Here is a 15,978-nt window from a genome sequence, read left to right on the forward strand (position 1 = left end):
GGCTTTTCTGTCTCCCAATTACTTAGTGTGTATAGTAGTTGCGTCTGTACTTGATGTCATTATCCCTCCTCACCACCAGGAAAGAATGCAGCTTGTGTATGCTCAGTTATTCTATCTTCATGTTAAATGTACGTGACACACTGAGTTCTTGCCTGTATCAAACTCATCAGGTTAACATAAATCCATCCATAGTGTTAACAGACTAGTCTCTTTTCTGTCATCAGCTCAATAGATACCCATCAGTAATATTAGGGACTAGTGTCTTTTTGGTGAAAGCATGTCCAAGGAAGAAATGTTTACACTGGATGTTATGGTTTCTTGATAATGTATAGGTTCATAAGTTCGTACTAGGCTATCTGCCCTAGGGCATTTATAAGCCTAGCCAGAGTGTGTGTGGCTTTCACCACCCCTTAGGATGAGAATACTACGCCCTTTTAGGGTTTAGTTTACTGTGCCTCTGTCTAGCAGTGACACAGAGATGACCCCCGGGGTAAACCTACGATCTCCCATCCACTCGTCAAGATTTCTCTTTAATAGAGTCAGTGAGGGGCTCTGCCTAACATGGACTGGGATTCTGTTCCAGAGTGTAGGGAGCCTCTGGGTTATGAATCTGTCTTTCCGGCACGTCCTATTTATTTCTGTGTTGAGGTTTAAGCCTCTTGCTCTCATAGCTCTGATGGATTTGGATTTACTGAGGTGGAGCATGTCCATTAATTCCAGATTGGACATGGCCTTGTACGTCAGGCACAGATCACCTCTGAGTAGGCGGTATGCGACTGAATAGAGCTGGAGTTTTTTCAGTCGGGCAGCATATGACATATGTTTAAGACCCTTTATCCTCTTGGTGAGGAACTTTTGGGGTCTTTCCAACTGCTGCAGGTGTTGGGTGAGATGCATCCCAAATGGGGCATTGTACTCAATCATTGGCCTGATAAGAAGAGTACAGGGGCACAATGACCTCTCTTGATCTAGATGTGAAACCCTTCATGATAAGGTGGGCAATATAGAAGGTTTTCCTAACCACTTTGGCAATGTGAGTGTCAAATGAGAAGTTACTGTCAACCTGGGTCCCTAGGTCCCTGATTACCTCTTCCGTACTACCTCTTCCGTACTTAATGGATTACCACCTATGTGGTAATTTGTCGGTACCTTGTTTTTCCCAAAGGGTATGACTATACATTTTTGGCTGCTCAGCTTAAGGCCATGGCTCTGGCACCAATTATCCATTTCTATGAGGCCTCTCTGAAGGATGTTTGTGTCCGCTGGAGTATCAATTATGGCGCCCAGTTTGCAGTCATCTGCGAACTTTGTCAGCCACAATCCTCCTATGTTTGCCTGTACCTCGGAAAAATAAATGCCGAACAAGAGGGGTCCCAGGACTGAGCCCTGTGGGACACCGCTTGTGACTGACTTAGTCTGACATAGCTCCAGCAACTCTGACCCTGTGGGTTCTGTCCTTGAGCCAGTTTGCAACCCATCTTGTGACATATGGGTTTACATTTAAGCTGGTGATTTTGTCTATGATGCCCGAGTGGGGTATTGTGTCAAAGGCTTTTGCAAGATCAAGGTAGGCTGTGTGAACTGCCTTACCCTCATCAATGGCCTTAGTGACTGTTTCAAAAATGTCGACCAAGTTCAAAAGGCAGGATTTGCCCTTGACAAAGCCAAATTCGGTAGGATCCAATGTCTGTAGGTCCCCAATGTCTTTGTTTATGAGTTCCGTAATGATCCTCTCTATAGTTTTGCAGACCAGGCTCGTCAAGCTTATGGGGTGGTAATTTCCAGGGTCCGTAGAAGCACCGCCTTTGTGAAGTGGGACCACTGTTGCCGTACGCCACTCTTTGGGTACGTATCCTGTAGTAAGGCTAAGATTAAACAGCAGCCTTATGTGTGGGTTTAGTTCATGTTGGAGTTCATGTAGTACACAGCCCGGGACACCATCCGGTCCCATTGATGCTGTGTTTTTAGCTTTAGAGAGGGCGGCTCTCACCTGGGCAATTGAGATGTTAGGGGAGGCTACACTCTGCTGGGATAGTTATTTCTCCTTTTGGGGGGGAGGTGGAGGAGAAATTTGCACTGAACCTGTCTGCCAGAATGTTGGCAATGTCAGTGGGTTCAGTGTATTTTGTGTAATTTTGGACCAACTCTGAGCATATCTGGGAGTTTCCACCCAGGTTTCTAACATAGCTAAAGAAGGCCTTTTGTGTCTTTTGCGATTTTTCTCTCAAAGTTGGCCTTGGATGATTTTATGAGTGATCGTAGTTTTTTGCTAGTACTGATCAGAGATGCCTTCCCTTTTAGGGATTTTGCTCTGTCATGTAGTAGCTTCCTCCTCCTGTTGTAGAGTTTGTTTATGGCTGGGGTCCACCAGACCGGGTGCCTGCCTTTGGGGGAATGGGTCTTGGTTTTAATTGGGATTGCATGATCCATGCATTCTTGAAGGTGCCCATAGAAGGCATTTGCAAAGGATTCAGCAGTGTGGGTTGTGGTTTCCACTGGCCCAGGGGCCTTGAAAGATACCACTTCAGTTTTAAGAAGTGTGAAGTTGGCTTTTGAGAAGTTCTTCACTGTGGTCTTTTGTGCAGGGGGTGGGGGCGGGATGTCGATTTCCAGTGAGATTAATTTATGGTCTGATCTTACCAAAGAGGGGTATACTTCTGGTGTGGAGCATTTTTTCCCCATGTTTGTGATGATCCGGTCTAGTATATTGTCTCCTGTTGTGGGAATGGCGACTAGTTGTTCATTGCATTTGAGTTTATGAATTCTAGGAACCTTTGGGCTAGGGTGTTTGGGCTTGAGTAATGTTCCCAGTCTATGTTTGGGTAGTTGAAGTCTCCCAAAATGATGGTATTTGGAGAGACATTCATACTCTCCAGTGTCTTCAGGAAGGTTGTGTGGGGTTCCTGAGTTTGAGAGGGTGGTCTGTAGCATGCTACAAACTGTAAGGCAGTTTTGCCTATGGTTAGTTGCACCTGGATGGTCTCTGATGCTTCGTGCATTGCCACCAACCTGGAGGTGTAGGTATATTTGATGAATATGGATACTCCCCCTCCTTTTTTGGTTTGGACCAAGTTTTGGGGCCGGAAAGCATGATATGAGGTAAAACCTGATAGTGCTGGGGTGCTCTCAGGAGCCTTGAACCAGGTTTCAGTCACTGCACAGACATCGATGTTCTCCATACTGAGGAGGGCTTCGAGGGTGTGCATCTTGAGGTTTAGACTTCTGGCATTGAGCAGCATTACCCTTAGTTTTTTTCCACTTGTGTTTTCTAGGGAGGTAGGTTTGTCATTTGAGCCTTGCCTAAAAAAGGCAGTACGGGGGTGGCAAGAGCCTTGGCCAATATCCGGAAGCCCAGGGTGACAGGTGCAAGCCATCCCTTGGAAAGCAGCGTGGCTTGTCAAGCATGTCATCCCAAGCAGACAGACATTGGATCCCCTTTGAATGACACCAGTAATTAAGCCAATTGTTAAAACTGATCATTTTGTCTTTGTACTGTGGCATCATTCTTGGTGAGGGTAAGATGCTGCTCAGGGTCAGGGTCATACCGGCCTGGGCTACATAATCAGAGAGCTCCTCTATGTCTCTTTTCTTGTAGTCCAGGGAGGTACGTCTCAGGTCGTTCACACCGGCATGTACAATGACTTGAGTCATATTTGTACTTGCTGTGGAGTGACCTGAGTGCTTGTGTTATGTGGCGGATTCTAGCTCCTGACAGGCAGCTTACTGTGACCTTTTCCTTGTTCAGTCTAGTGAGCGGGACGTCAGTGTGTCTGACTATGGGAGTCACCTATTACAAGTGTGTCTGGCATGTTGTTTGGCCTTAAGGGCTGTGACTGTTTAGCACGCTGACTTTGTGTATAAAAAGGTGGTACCACAAATTTATTTTTATTGTATTTATTTTACATTTGTTGACCGGGCTAGTCTAACTGGATACATGTCCATTTTCAGTAGAGGCCCGGGGAGAAAAGCTCCAAGCATAAGAATAACAATATAACAAAAGCAAATAAGTAAAATAGAGTAATAAAGCAACAGTACCATAGTAACATAGGTAAAATGAGAAAAGCACATGGACTAACAAACAGTGACTAGAAAACATTTAGGCAAAAGCTAGACCAGACATAAACAAGCAAATGCACTAGACAGCACCAGGGCAATTGCAGAAAGAACAAAGTTCCCAAATCCTATCAAATTACTAAGAATAAAACAAGTGGAGAGAAATAAGTTTTGGAGGCAAGAGGGAGGGCTAAGGTTGAAATAGGAGTGAAATACAGGTTTCAGTCTGGGTTAGCACAAGGACAGAGCCACTTAGTTTTTAGATGTTCTTTTGTTTGGTTTTTGAATTGAGAAGCAGATGCTAGTGTAGATAGTTCATGAGGGAGCTGATTCCATTTTTTTCCTATAGTGTTTGAGAAAAGAGAGTCACCAGCTTTGTAGTTTGATTTAGTTAAGGAGACAAGTAGTTTATTTGCAGAATGTAGTGTAGCCAGGTTTTTATATGGAGAGATCAGATTAGAGAGGATGGGGGTATTGTTTGGGTGGTATAAGATCTTTTGTGTCATAAGTAACTGACAGAGTATATGGTTCTGTAATTCTAACCATCCTAGTTGTTTAAGGTTAAGGCAGTGGTGTGTTTTAAAGGGAGAGCATGTGATGAATCTAGCAATACTATTATAGCAGGTAGATAGTTTGGAGATGTTGTTTTTTGAAAGGTTGGTATATATAGCAGAGGCATAGAAAAGGGTAGAAATGAGGTGAGTTTGTGCGATAGTTTGCCTGGCTGAGGGTGTAAGGAAGGGTTTGATTCTGTAGAGGGTACCAAGTTTTCTGTTAACAGTCTTTATGGTGGAGTTAATATGGTCATCAAAGTTAAGATGATTGTCGATTGTGACACCTAGTAAGCGGGTGGTAGTATCTGGTGCTATATTACTAGCATTATTGGAGGTTATAGAGAAGAATGGAGTGGGTGACTTATGAGTTGGTGTAAAAAGTAGTAGTTTTGTTTTCTTTGGATTCAGGAGAAGACGATGTTGCATGAACCAGTTTTCTACTTCTTGGAATACAGTTTGGGTTAGAGATTGGAGTGAGGGTATATTATTGGTAGTACAGATTAAGGTAGAGTCATCTGCATATTGAATGCAAGTGGTGTGGGGTATGTTCAAGTGGAGATCATTAATAAATATGGAAAAAAGAAGTTGGACCTAAGATTGAGCCTTGAGGGACTCCAATATTAACGGGAAGTAAGGAAGACAAATTGTTATCCCAGAGTACAGCTTGCTGTCTGTTTTGAAGATAACATCTGAACCATTGTAATGCTTGTAGGTCGAGAGAAAGGTGCTTTAGTTTTTCAAGAAGTAGGGTATGATTAACCATATCAAAGGCTTTTGACAGGTCTAAGAATAGTGCAGAGGAAAAGGAGTTATTATTGCGGTTTTTGTTTATAGTGTCAGTGAAGGAGAGAAGAGCAGTAGTAGTACTACGAAATGGTCTAAAGCCATGTTGGCAGTTGGCTAGTAGGTTGTTTTGTAGAAGGTGGTTAAGAATTTGTTTGTGAATACATTTTTCCATTATTTTGGCTAATGGGGAGAGTAAGGCAATAGGTCGGTAGTTAGAGAGGTCAATTGAAGTTCCACCTTTGTGTAGAGGGATAATATGTGATATTTTCCATAAGGTAGGGATTTTGCCTTCAGTGATGGTTCTGTTAATCAGGATAGATATGGGGTAGTCAATGGCTTGTGCAGCAATCTGTAGGTATTCAGATGGGAGATGGTCAGCGGATGGGGTACAAGGTTTTAGTTTGGTAAGAAGTTTGTAAATAAGAGATGTTGGAACAGGGTGTAAATGAAAGGTTGGGGAAGAAGTATTAAAGGTATTAAATTGTGAAGCAGGTAAAGGTGGTAGAGAGTTTGCTAGAGATTGAATGGCTTCTGTAAAGTATTTATTAAAGGCATCAGGGATTAGGTTGGAATTATTTTGGTTGAAACCTACAGGGGTGGTAGTAGTAGTGTTTCCTGGCTGAAGAAGTTTATTAATTCCTGACCAGAATTTTTTTGGTGTATGTTGTGAAGTTTGTTGGAGGTTTAGGTAGAAGTCTTTTTTATCCCTAAGGGTATCTCTCTTGGTAGCATTTCTTAATTGTTTGAAGAGAAGGTGATCAGATGGGCATTTGGTAGTTCTCCATTTAGCCCAAATTTTGTTTATAAGTAGCATTTTCTGCCTAGTTTGTTTAGTTAGCCAAGGGGCAGATTTGGTTCTTATTCTAATGGAGCGGTATGGCGAATGGTGATTTAGTATTTGAATAAAGTTAGTATTAAAGTAGGTTACAGCCTCATTAAGTTCCAGATATGTTAGTGGTGACCAATTGCATGCTTTTAGTTCGTTTATAAAACTGTCAGGATTAAAGTGTTTTTTTTGAGCGTGAGGTTATAAGATTAGGAGTATTTGGAATGTGAACCTTTTGTCTGATAATGTAAGTAAGCATATGGTCACGGATATTATCAGGAAGGGTTCCTGGAGTATAGTTGTTAGGATGGCTATTGATAAGGATCCAATCAAGGGTAGATTCTTTACTATTAGGTTTGTGAATTCTAGTAGGAGTAGTTATTAATTGATAGAAGCCAAAAAGATTTAAGTGGTTAGTTGGGGTCAGAGAATTACAGGTGAGCCAGTCAATGTTAAAATCTCCTAGTACAATGGTCTCTTGGGGAAGTTGAGTAGATAGGTAACTAAGTAGGTGTTCAAGAGTACTAGTGTTGTTTCCAGGGGGCAGATATATACAAAATAAGTAGATAGATTTAGAGTTGTTTAATTGGAGAGTGACGGATAATGTTTCGGCTTTGGTGTCAAGTAATGGGATAGTGTTAGACAGGGATATCTGGAGATTGTTTTTATAGATAATAGCAATTCCTCCACCTTTTTTGGTTATGCGGTCATGTCTAAGGATGTTGTAACCTGGAGGGGTAATTTCTTGGTCTAGGGTGGATGGTTTTAGCCATGTTTCTGTAAGACATAAGATGTCAAAAGAGTGCAGGTGTAGGAGAGCATGAAGGTGTGAGATTTTATTATTGATACTTCTAATGTTGAGATGAGCTATTAGGAGGGAGTTATGTGCTTTAGATAATGTGGAGTGCACAGGTAAAGTTATATTATCTAGGATATTGGAATTATGACCATTGGGGCCTGGGTTTGGATGAATATCACCATCTGAGAGGAGATGACAATGGTGAAGTAGTTTTATATTCAAGATTTTATTGAGGTTAATCACACTCTTTTTAGAGGGGAGGTATGTTACAGGTGTTACTCTATGATATTTTGGGAGTATGTAGTTAGACATAGAGGTTATGTTACAGTGAGTAAGAGTGTTGATACAAATATAAGATAGAGTTTGTTGGACATTATGGTATTGTTTAAGAGTAGTAAATTTTTCCATGAAGGTGAGGGAATAGGGTATGGTTAGAGAGGCTGTAAAACAAGTTAAGAGAAGTAACTGTGTGAGAATAGTTCTTTGTGTTATAGCCATTGTAGAGAGTAGTTGTTGGAAGAAAGTAGGCGAGTGTGTATGTATGGTTAAAATGAGGTAAGAATGTTACTAGAGGATAAGGTGGGTCAAAAGTATAAGGTTAGATAAGAGAAGGATGTAGTGAAGGAATTGGAAAGGGACGTAGTTAGAGCAGAGGATGGAGTAGTAAAGCTAATAGGGGTGTGGTTCAGGTGTGAGAGAGAATCAGTACTGGCAGGTATGGATAAGGGAGTATCTGGTGTTAAGGGGTTTGTAATTGGTTGAGAGGTTAGTGGGGTGTGGCCAGTGAAGTATAAGTGTAGGAGTAGTGGGGGTGGGTGGGATATGGGGGTAGGGTAGGGGAGCGGAGCGGGGCAGACCAAAGTAAGAGGAGCAGTGAGAGGAAACAATCAGTAAGGAGGAAGGTAAGCACTAGAGACAGTAACAGAGTAGTCAAGGTGAGAGTCAGAAGAGGAGGACATAGAAAGAAAGGGGAAAAACCTGGGAGAGTAGAGGAGCAAGTTAGGTAGCGAGTTGTATAAGAACTAGGAAGGAGAATGGGTAGCAGGGTTAAGAGGGCTTTGTCAACAGAAAGAGAAGAGTGCCACAAGCTTATAAGCCTCAGGGAGGGTGGTGGGGTAGCAAAAGTGCCCATTCATCTGTTAATATAATGATAAACATAACCTAAAGTACTTTTATGGGGTGTGTGTCTGTATTCTGACCTTTTTATAAGGTGCTGTTAAAGCATTAAGAAATAAGCCTTACTGAACATCTTAGTTATTGCTTTTTTAATGGATTAGCAAGGAAGATTTGTCTGCTGTGTATTGCCTGCTGCGAGCTAATGCATTTTATAATTTGCAATTTAAATGTGTAATTAGGGCTTTTTTTTTTTTGACAGCTATATGTAGTCCTCTGTGCTGAAAGTCATTCTGGCTTTGTGTTCCTATAAACTGTAGACATTTCTTCTTACAGAAGTATACCGTTCTTTATGAAATAGTCCTTGTTTTGTGGTTCATCCTGTATCTCAGACAACTGAACCTAAACACTTCTTATGTTGCAAAGGCTGCATTATTCAACTAAAAGATTAAGAAGATTTGTATACTTTTTGGTTTATCTTAAAATTGTATGTGGGTTCAAAAAATAGAAAAAAAATCATCCCTTATTTTTAAAGAAGTTGTAGAAAGCACATTAAAATTAGTGATACTTAAAAGTGAATATACACTGGCATACATTGAAATTGTCAAGAATGCTGATTTGGGTGTGATGCAGAATGTTCTTATTCTGGAAGTAAATATGTTGACAGAGCTGCATTATAATGGTTGGCATGCATATGTTTGAGAAAATGGCTAATTTTATTGCACTGACACTGCGGTGGTGCTGCGGTAGAGTTGTCTCACAGTAAGACGTTGCCCCTTTCGATTCTCAGAGCATCTTCTGTGTGGCGACATGCGTGAATGGGCATTCCTTCGTTGAAGGTTGTGCATCAGGCCAGGCAAGTCGGCATGTAAAAATGTACTGCCAATCATTAGCGGACCGGAGTTCCGCTGTGGCGACCCCTAACCGGGAAAAGCCGAAAGACACAACAACTAATTTTATTGCACTGCTTGCAGTGATGATTTACAGGCTCCTAGCTGTGCAAGTGCAGATTACATTTCTTAACCATTATCAAAATGGTCTTCCTTCCTCGTATCTTAAAAAAGGTTAATAAAGTGCTTTAACACCAGAACCTATTTCTTATAGTATCCGGTTACGCTCAGCACATATTGTGAGTGAGTATGTATAAACTGTGGTTTTCAGATACAACATGACTGAGTCCAAAGCCCTGGGCAGTCCACAGAGTGCCACATCCCTCAACCCAAAGTTAAGGACCAAAGGTAGAAAAAAATCCTCGGATGTTAAGGACCACAAAAGTCCTTGTAAATTATTTTGGTAACTATATCAGAGCTTATACAAGCTCCATGCCACAACTCCAGACACACACATTAATTTTTTTAATTTTAAGCAGCCACGATATCAGCAGTGGGTACTTAAATGATAGTGCAGTCATACTCTGTTGTCAGTTCATCTGAGGCACTGATTGTGGCCCCTACCAATTTCCAGTCAGTGCAGTCTCTCCCTGTACCCTTCTGAAAAAACTGTACTGGATGAGTGATTCATCTCATGTCCCTGAACATGGTGTATACTTATTCCTTAGATAAAAAATCTGAAGAGGGAAGATTAGAATTAATTAAGTTTATAGTCTGACCTGCAAGTAGAGACTCCAGTATCTCCAGTCCAACCTTGTGTTATACTGGGAGTATGCATAAGGACAAATCGAAATTCTAACTGAGTATTATCAAGAGTTCAAGTATTTACAGCAATCTGTTCAACTAAATTGTCTTATTTCTAATAACAAAGTTCCAAATCTTACTTGAGTATCCCCATGCAAATGAGGATAATGTCTAACATCCTATCAGCTGTCTTCATTCTGAACTGGTAAAAAGGTCAGTTTGGCAGAACTGGGCTGTTCCAATGTACTATCCCCAACAGTATTTACAGTAGCAACATGATCATATAAAGTTTAGATTTAAGAACTGGATCTGAAGAACTCTACAAGGACAAAAGTGCTTATCCCAATAAAACCTATAAAAGGAATGATCTCTAGTCCGTCCCTCTTTAGCAGAAGGGGTACTTGGAACTGGATTTGTTTTTAAAAGTAAAACAATTTAGTTGAAGGGATTGCTGTAAGTACTTGGACTCTCAACAGTCCTATGATAAAATGAATTAAGTTTATTGAGAACTGAGGTGAATGTGTGACCCCACTGCAGAAATGGGGCCTACGTTTTTGTCTTGTTTTAGAACATCTGTATTCTTTCTTATCTGCCCTGACAGACTTTGGATATCTAACTCTGATCATCTCTTATTGTTTCCATTTGCTCCTTTGTCACCAGATCTGCCGTCTCCGAAAGTATACTGACCAGCTGTAAACCCTTGTTTGTGTAGATCTTATACCAGATGCTGTTGGCAGGATACAAACTTCTTTGAGTCTCAAGCTAAATGCTCATCGGCTGAGCAAAGTATTCTGTTCCATTGAGTTTATGCAACATGGCTTTGTATGCTGCTCACATTCTGTAATCATAGCTGTCAACCTCTTAAGCACAAAAAATCTGGACGAAGCCTGCAAAACAGGGACAGATTTTAAATATTGCTCTTTTAAACTTAGAAAGTTGGTAGAGTAAAAGATCTTGTATTACCATGCATTTTCTGAAGAATATGAAGTCTGAAACTCAAGTGCCTGTAATTTAGTGAATTTAGTCCTCACTGATTTGTTGCAAAAATCCATAAAAATCACAAATTTTATGAGGAGCAGACCAAAAATATGCGGCAAAAACCTAGACAGCTGAGAGGTATGTTGATAATTTTTTCCATCTCTGCTGTAACAGTTTGATACAGTTACTTACAAGTGCAGTCATCATTCAGCATTTTCAAATTGTTAATGAAATAAATAAATATTAAAAGTAAATGTAAAACATATGTAATACTGTCTTTTTATTGCCTTGACTGAGCTTTCCAGGGAGTTAAAAGAACCAACATAAAATCATACTCTTTTGTGTACGTTACAACCCCCCCCCCCCCCATTCATGTCGTAGCAAAATAACTTGTTCAAGAATTGTGGTTTGTAATGTAGTATTATGTTTTTCATCAAAGTACCTTGCTACTGGGCTTTTATTTATGCTAGATCCCTGACATGTTCTCATAGCCTTTTCTAATGTACCTTGTAGTCTCACCAATTTAACTGAGATTGCAGGGACAGCTCAAGCTACAGTGGATATAAAAAGTTTACACACCCCTGTTAAAATGCCAGGTTTTTGTGATATAAAAAATGAGACCACAATAAATCATTTCAAAACTTTTCTCACCTTTAATGTGACCTGTAAACTGTACAAGTCAATTGAAATCAAATCTGTTAAGGGAAAAAAATATAAAAAAATAAATAAAGTACAATAAGCTGGTTACATAAGTACTTTAATGTAATTAAATCAAAAGGTGCTTCAACATTCAGTCTTCTTGGTACACACCTGCCATCAATTAAAGAGACTCTGATTAACCCCAAATAAAGTACAGCTGTCAGAGTAGGATTTTCCTGACATTTACTCAGTTGCCTGCTACAGCAAAAGCCATGGTTTGCAGAGAGCTTACAAAGTGTCAAAGGGATCCCATTGTTGAAAGGTATCAGTCAGGAGAAGGGTACAAAAAAATTTCCACAGCATTGGATATACCATGGAACACGATGAAGGCAGTCATCAAAAAATGGAAAAAATATGGGACAGCAGTGATGTTGCAAAGAGCTGGACGTCCCTCCAAAATTGATGAAAAGACTAGACGAAAACTGGTCCAGGAGGCTAGCAAGAGCTCTACAGCAACACTGAATGAGCTGTGGGAATTTCTGACAAGTACTGGTTGTGTACTACATGTGACAACAATCTCCCGTATTCTCCATATGTCTGGATTATGGGGTAGGGTTGCAAGATGGAAGCCTTTTCTTATACACAAAAACATCCCAACCGTGCTAAAATTTGCAAAACAATACATCAAATCTCCCAAAAGCATGTGGGAAAATGCGTTATGGTCTTATGAGACCAAGGTTGAACTTTTTGGCCACAATTCCAAAAGGTACGTTTGGCGCAAAAACAATACTTCACATCACCAAAAGAACACCATCCCCATGGTGAAGCATGGTGGAGGCAGTTTGGGGTTGCTTTTCTACAGCTGGAACTAGGGCTTTAGTCAAGGTGAAAGGAATTCTGAACAGTTCCAAATACCAGTCGCTTTTGGCCCAAAACCTTCAGGTGTTTGCTAAAAAGCTGAAGATGAAGAGGAATTTCACCTTCAACACCATAATCCAAGCATGCATCCAAATCAACTAAAGAATGGCTTCACCAGAAGAAAATTACAGTTTTGGAATGGTCCAGCCGTAGCCCAGACCTAAATCCAATAGAAAATCTGTGAGGTGACCTGAAGAGGATTGTGTACAAGAGATGCCCTCGCAATCTTGACAGATTTGGAGTACTTTTGCAAGGAAGAGTGGGCAAATATTGCCAAGTCAAGATGTGCCATGCTGATAGACTCCTACCCAAGAAGACTGATTACTGTAATTAAATCAAAAGATGCTTCAAAAAAGTATTAATTTAAGTGTGTTTACACTTATGTAGCCAGTTTATTGTACTTTTTTTATTTTTTTTTATATTTTGCCCCTAACAGATTTGTTTTTCCACCTTTAATGTGACCTGTAACCTGTACAATTCAATTGAAAAAGTTTTGAAATGATTTATTGTGGTCTCAATTTTTATATCCCCAAAACCTGGCATTTTAACAGGGGTGTGTACACTTTTTATATCCATTGTATATATCTCCTTATGAATACTGCAAATAAATAAAATGTTCATTGTTATAATGTGTAATACTATTACATTTTCGAAAGTAGTAATAATGTAGCTGCAAACAGAATAATCTCCTCCAGGGTAGGCGCCCTTGTGACTTGCATTTTAGTACCCAGTACAGTCCTTGTGAGGAACAAAGTGAATGAAGCAGAAAATATTATAAATTCTTTGCCTTGGGCTATGATGTGGTATAGATTTTGGAGGAAGAATTTGGAAGGGAAGTTTAGATGGTTGTTGCAATGTTCAGACTAAAACCAGAGATGTCCAACATTCCAGTAAGTACAGAACTTGCATATTTCTTAGGTCCTGTCTGGACACTGCAACATCAGGATGGAATTCTCAGTTAACATTAGTGGCTTAGCCCAGTAAACCTTGAATAGTCACCTAGTCTGGTGTTGCCAGAAGGGTGCTTTGAGAATGAATTGAGCCATTCAAACTTTGGACTTGTGTAACAGTCTTGGCAATAGTGTAAAGGGGGAGAAATCTATACTGGAGACATGAGGACTATTCATGGGGGACTGTGTCTCTGGGTGTCTGCCCTTCTTTGGTAACTGTGTGAGGAAGTAAGGGCATATTGTCTTGAATGATGAAGCAAAAATACCACGGCAAGGTCCACTTCTGGAGTACACTGCATGATACTGTTCTATTGAGAGACTATTCGTGGGGTAGCACCATCTGTCTGCTGAGTTTGCCAAGAATCATGTTCATAGACTGAAGTAAGTGCACTGCTGTTAGAAAGCATTACAAGGTGCTCTCTTATTCCCATACTCTCATTTCCCTGCATAGTTAAGATCAGGTTCCTCCTTGCTTGTTTACAAACCATACCATTGCCATATAGTCTGACTGTACTGCAGTTGCACCCCAAGGGAGCACATTTTGAAGTGCCTGCAACACTAGGAGGACTGCCTTCATCTCTAGTATGTTTATATCAGAGAGTCTGTCTAAGAAACACCCACACATGAGGCACTCATTCATACTTACCATTGCAAATGGCAATTGTTTGATGAAAGGAGATCCTAATGACAGATTCTGTGGGTTCATCCACCAGTTTAAGTTCTGTCTGACTTTCAATAACCTGATCCTGTGGTACATTGGCCGAGTGAACTGAGTCCATTGTACCCATAACATGCACTGCAAAATTCTTATGTTGAGTCTGGCATGGGGGACCATTTGAATCAATGCTGCCATAAGTCCAAAAACTTTGAGGACTTGAGCTGCTAGTGGGTGATTCTGTTGAAGTAGGAGGAAGACCTCTGAAATTATAGCGGCAACTCTGTTCTGTGGAAGAACCGCCGTTTTTCTCCAGGAATCTAGATACTAACCTATAAAAATGTATCTTGTGACGGTTTGAACTGAGACTTGTTTAGATTTGCCATTATCCCCAAAGATGGGCAGATTTGCAGTAGGTACTGTCTTGCTAGAACAAGCTGATCCATAGTTGGTGCTTCCAGGAACTGGTTGTCATAAGTACAGGAATATCCTGATCCTAAAAGTCGCTTGTGAGCCATAACTGGAGCCATCCATTTCGTGAACACCCAGAGGACTGTGGTGAGACCAAATGGCAAGGCCCAAAATTGATGGTTGTTGGCTCCGACCTAAAAGCAAAGCTTCAAAATCTGTAACCTCCTAATTGTATCCTCAGCATTTGTAGTTACAGTCCATTATAATGTTATAAATTGCTGTTGGTTGGGTAATCTGTAACCATTAGTTTTATAGTTTGTGGCAGCATCACTGTTTTAAAGCCTTATTACAAGTTTCATAGTATCGTTTTAAACAAACATTACAAGTAGGAACCTATATTGTATATAGGAATACAGGAAATAATTGTATCTGTAGAAAGTAGTTAGACCAAGTATAAAATTCTCCACACGATGTAATGCACAGATAATCAAATAAAAACACACAATTGCTTCCCTACTCAGATTATGCAGTCTAGTATTTCATAATACTGACATCTAAGGCATGAAAATCCTTTTCAGATTTCAGTAGCAGTATTTGGTAAAGTCCAGTGAACTCTTCAGCAGTGATACACAACTGTAACTCTTAGCCATCATCCCTTTGAATCCCATCTTCATTCTCATATATTTATTTCATTTATTTATCTTTTGTTGACTTGGAAAGTCTGAGTGGAATAGATACCATTTTTCAGCAGCGGCCCAAGGAAAAATGCTCCATATTCACATACCTAGACAGCATAAGTATATTTTAATTTTCCAAATTATATATGCTGTTTCATTTTGGTTACATATGCATTTTTGCACATATAATTTCTGTAACATACGATTAATGCTAAAGATTACATCGTACAATTTGTGACTATTGAAAGAACAAAAAAAACAAGAGCCTGTGCATTTACATAAGTTCGTAGCAGACAGAAGTACAAAAAGAAATTAAGGTAAGATAATTTACATTTAGAATGCTAGTAAGTCATGATACACTGAGGAAGAAAGAGTAACTAGGAGTAGATAACTGAAGAAATGAAAATTAATATTTATAGTAGGAGATAAAGAAAGCGTAGTAAAGAGGAGCTATGGTTTTTGACAGAGGTATTGCAGCTTGAATTATATTTCTGGACTGGAAAGTAATTGGGTGTAGAGCAAGAACCAGAGCCAGGTGTATTGCAGATTTGTTTTATTTTGTAACTGTAGTGTATTAGTATTAGCAGTTCCACAGTTTTGAAACACAGTGGGAATAGGGTGAGTTGCCGGCAGAGTGTTTTGAGGTGGTTACAGCTAGGAGAGATTTGTTATTGGAGTGTAGTGTTCTCTTGCTGTATGGTACTCTTGCCTTTTAAAGAGGGGCAACTATCTGACTTGTAAATAAGCTTGTGGACAGTAGTGACAGAGAGTAGGTTAGCTGATTTGGGACTTCTAGCCAATTTTGGTCCTTTAGGACTGTGCAGTGGTACCTTTTATGAGATGAATCTGCAGCAAGTAGCATGCATTAAGTTTACGTTTGAGGTAATGTTAAGATTTGTGAAGTAGATGATGCATACAATAGAGATGGAGTAGATAGGTTGCTGCTATGGATTTTCTTCTGGTTATTGTACTATATTGTTTTGCT

General features: G+C 40.1%; 1 protein-coding gene across 7 annotated transcripts in view; it reads left to right on the forward strand.

Moving 5' to 3' along the window:
* Positions 1–15,978, forward strand: part of GIT2 (GIT ArfGAP 2) — a 1,410,467-nt gene that overhangs the window by 203,654 nt on the left and 1,190,835 nt on the right. The gene's annotated exons all lie outside the window — the stretch shown is intronic.

The sequence above is a fragment of the Protopterus annectens genome, chromosome 4.part0 (assembly GCF_019279795.1).
Source record: "Protopterus annectens isolate FY-2018-M chromosome 4.part0, PAN1.0, whole genome shotgun sequence".
Taxonomy (NCBI): Eukaryota; Metazoa; Chordata; order Ceratodontiformes; family Protopteridae; genus Protopterus; species Protopterus annectens.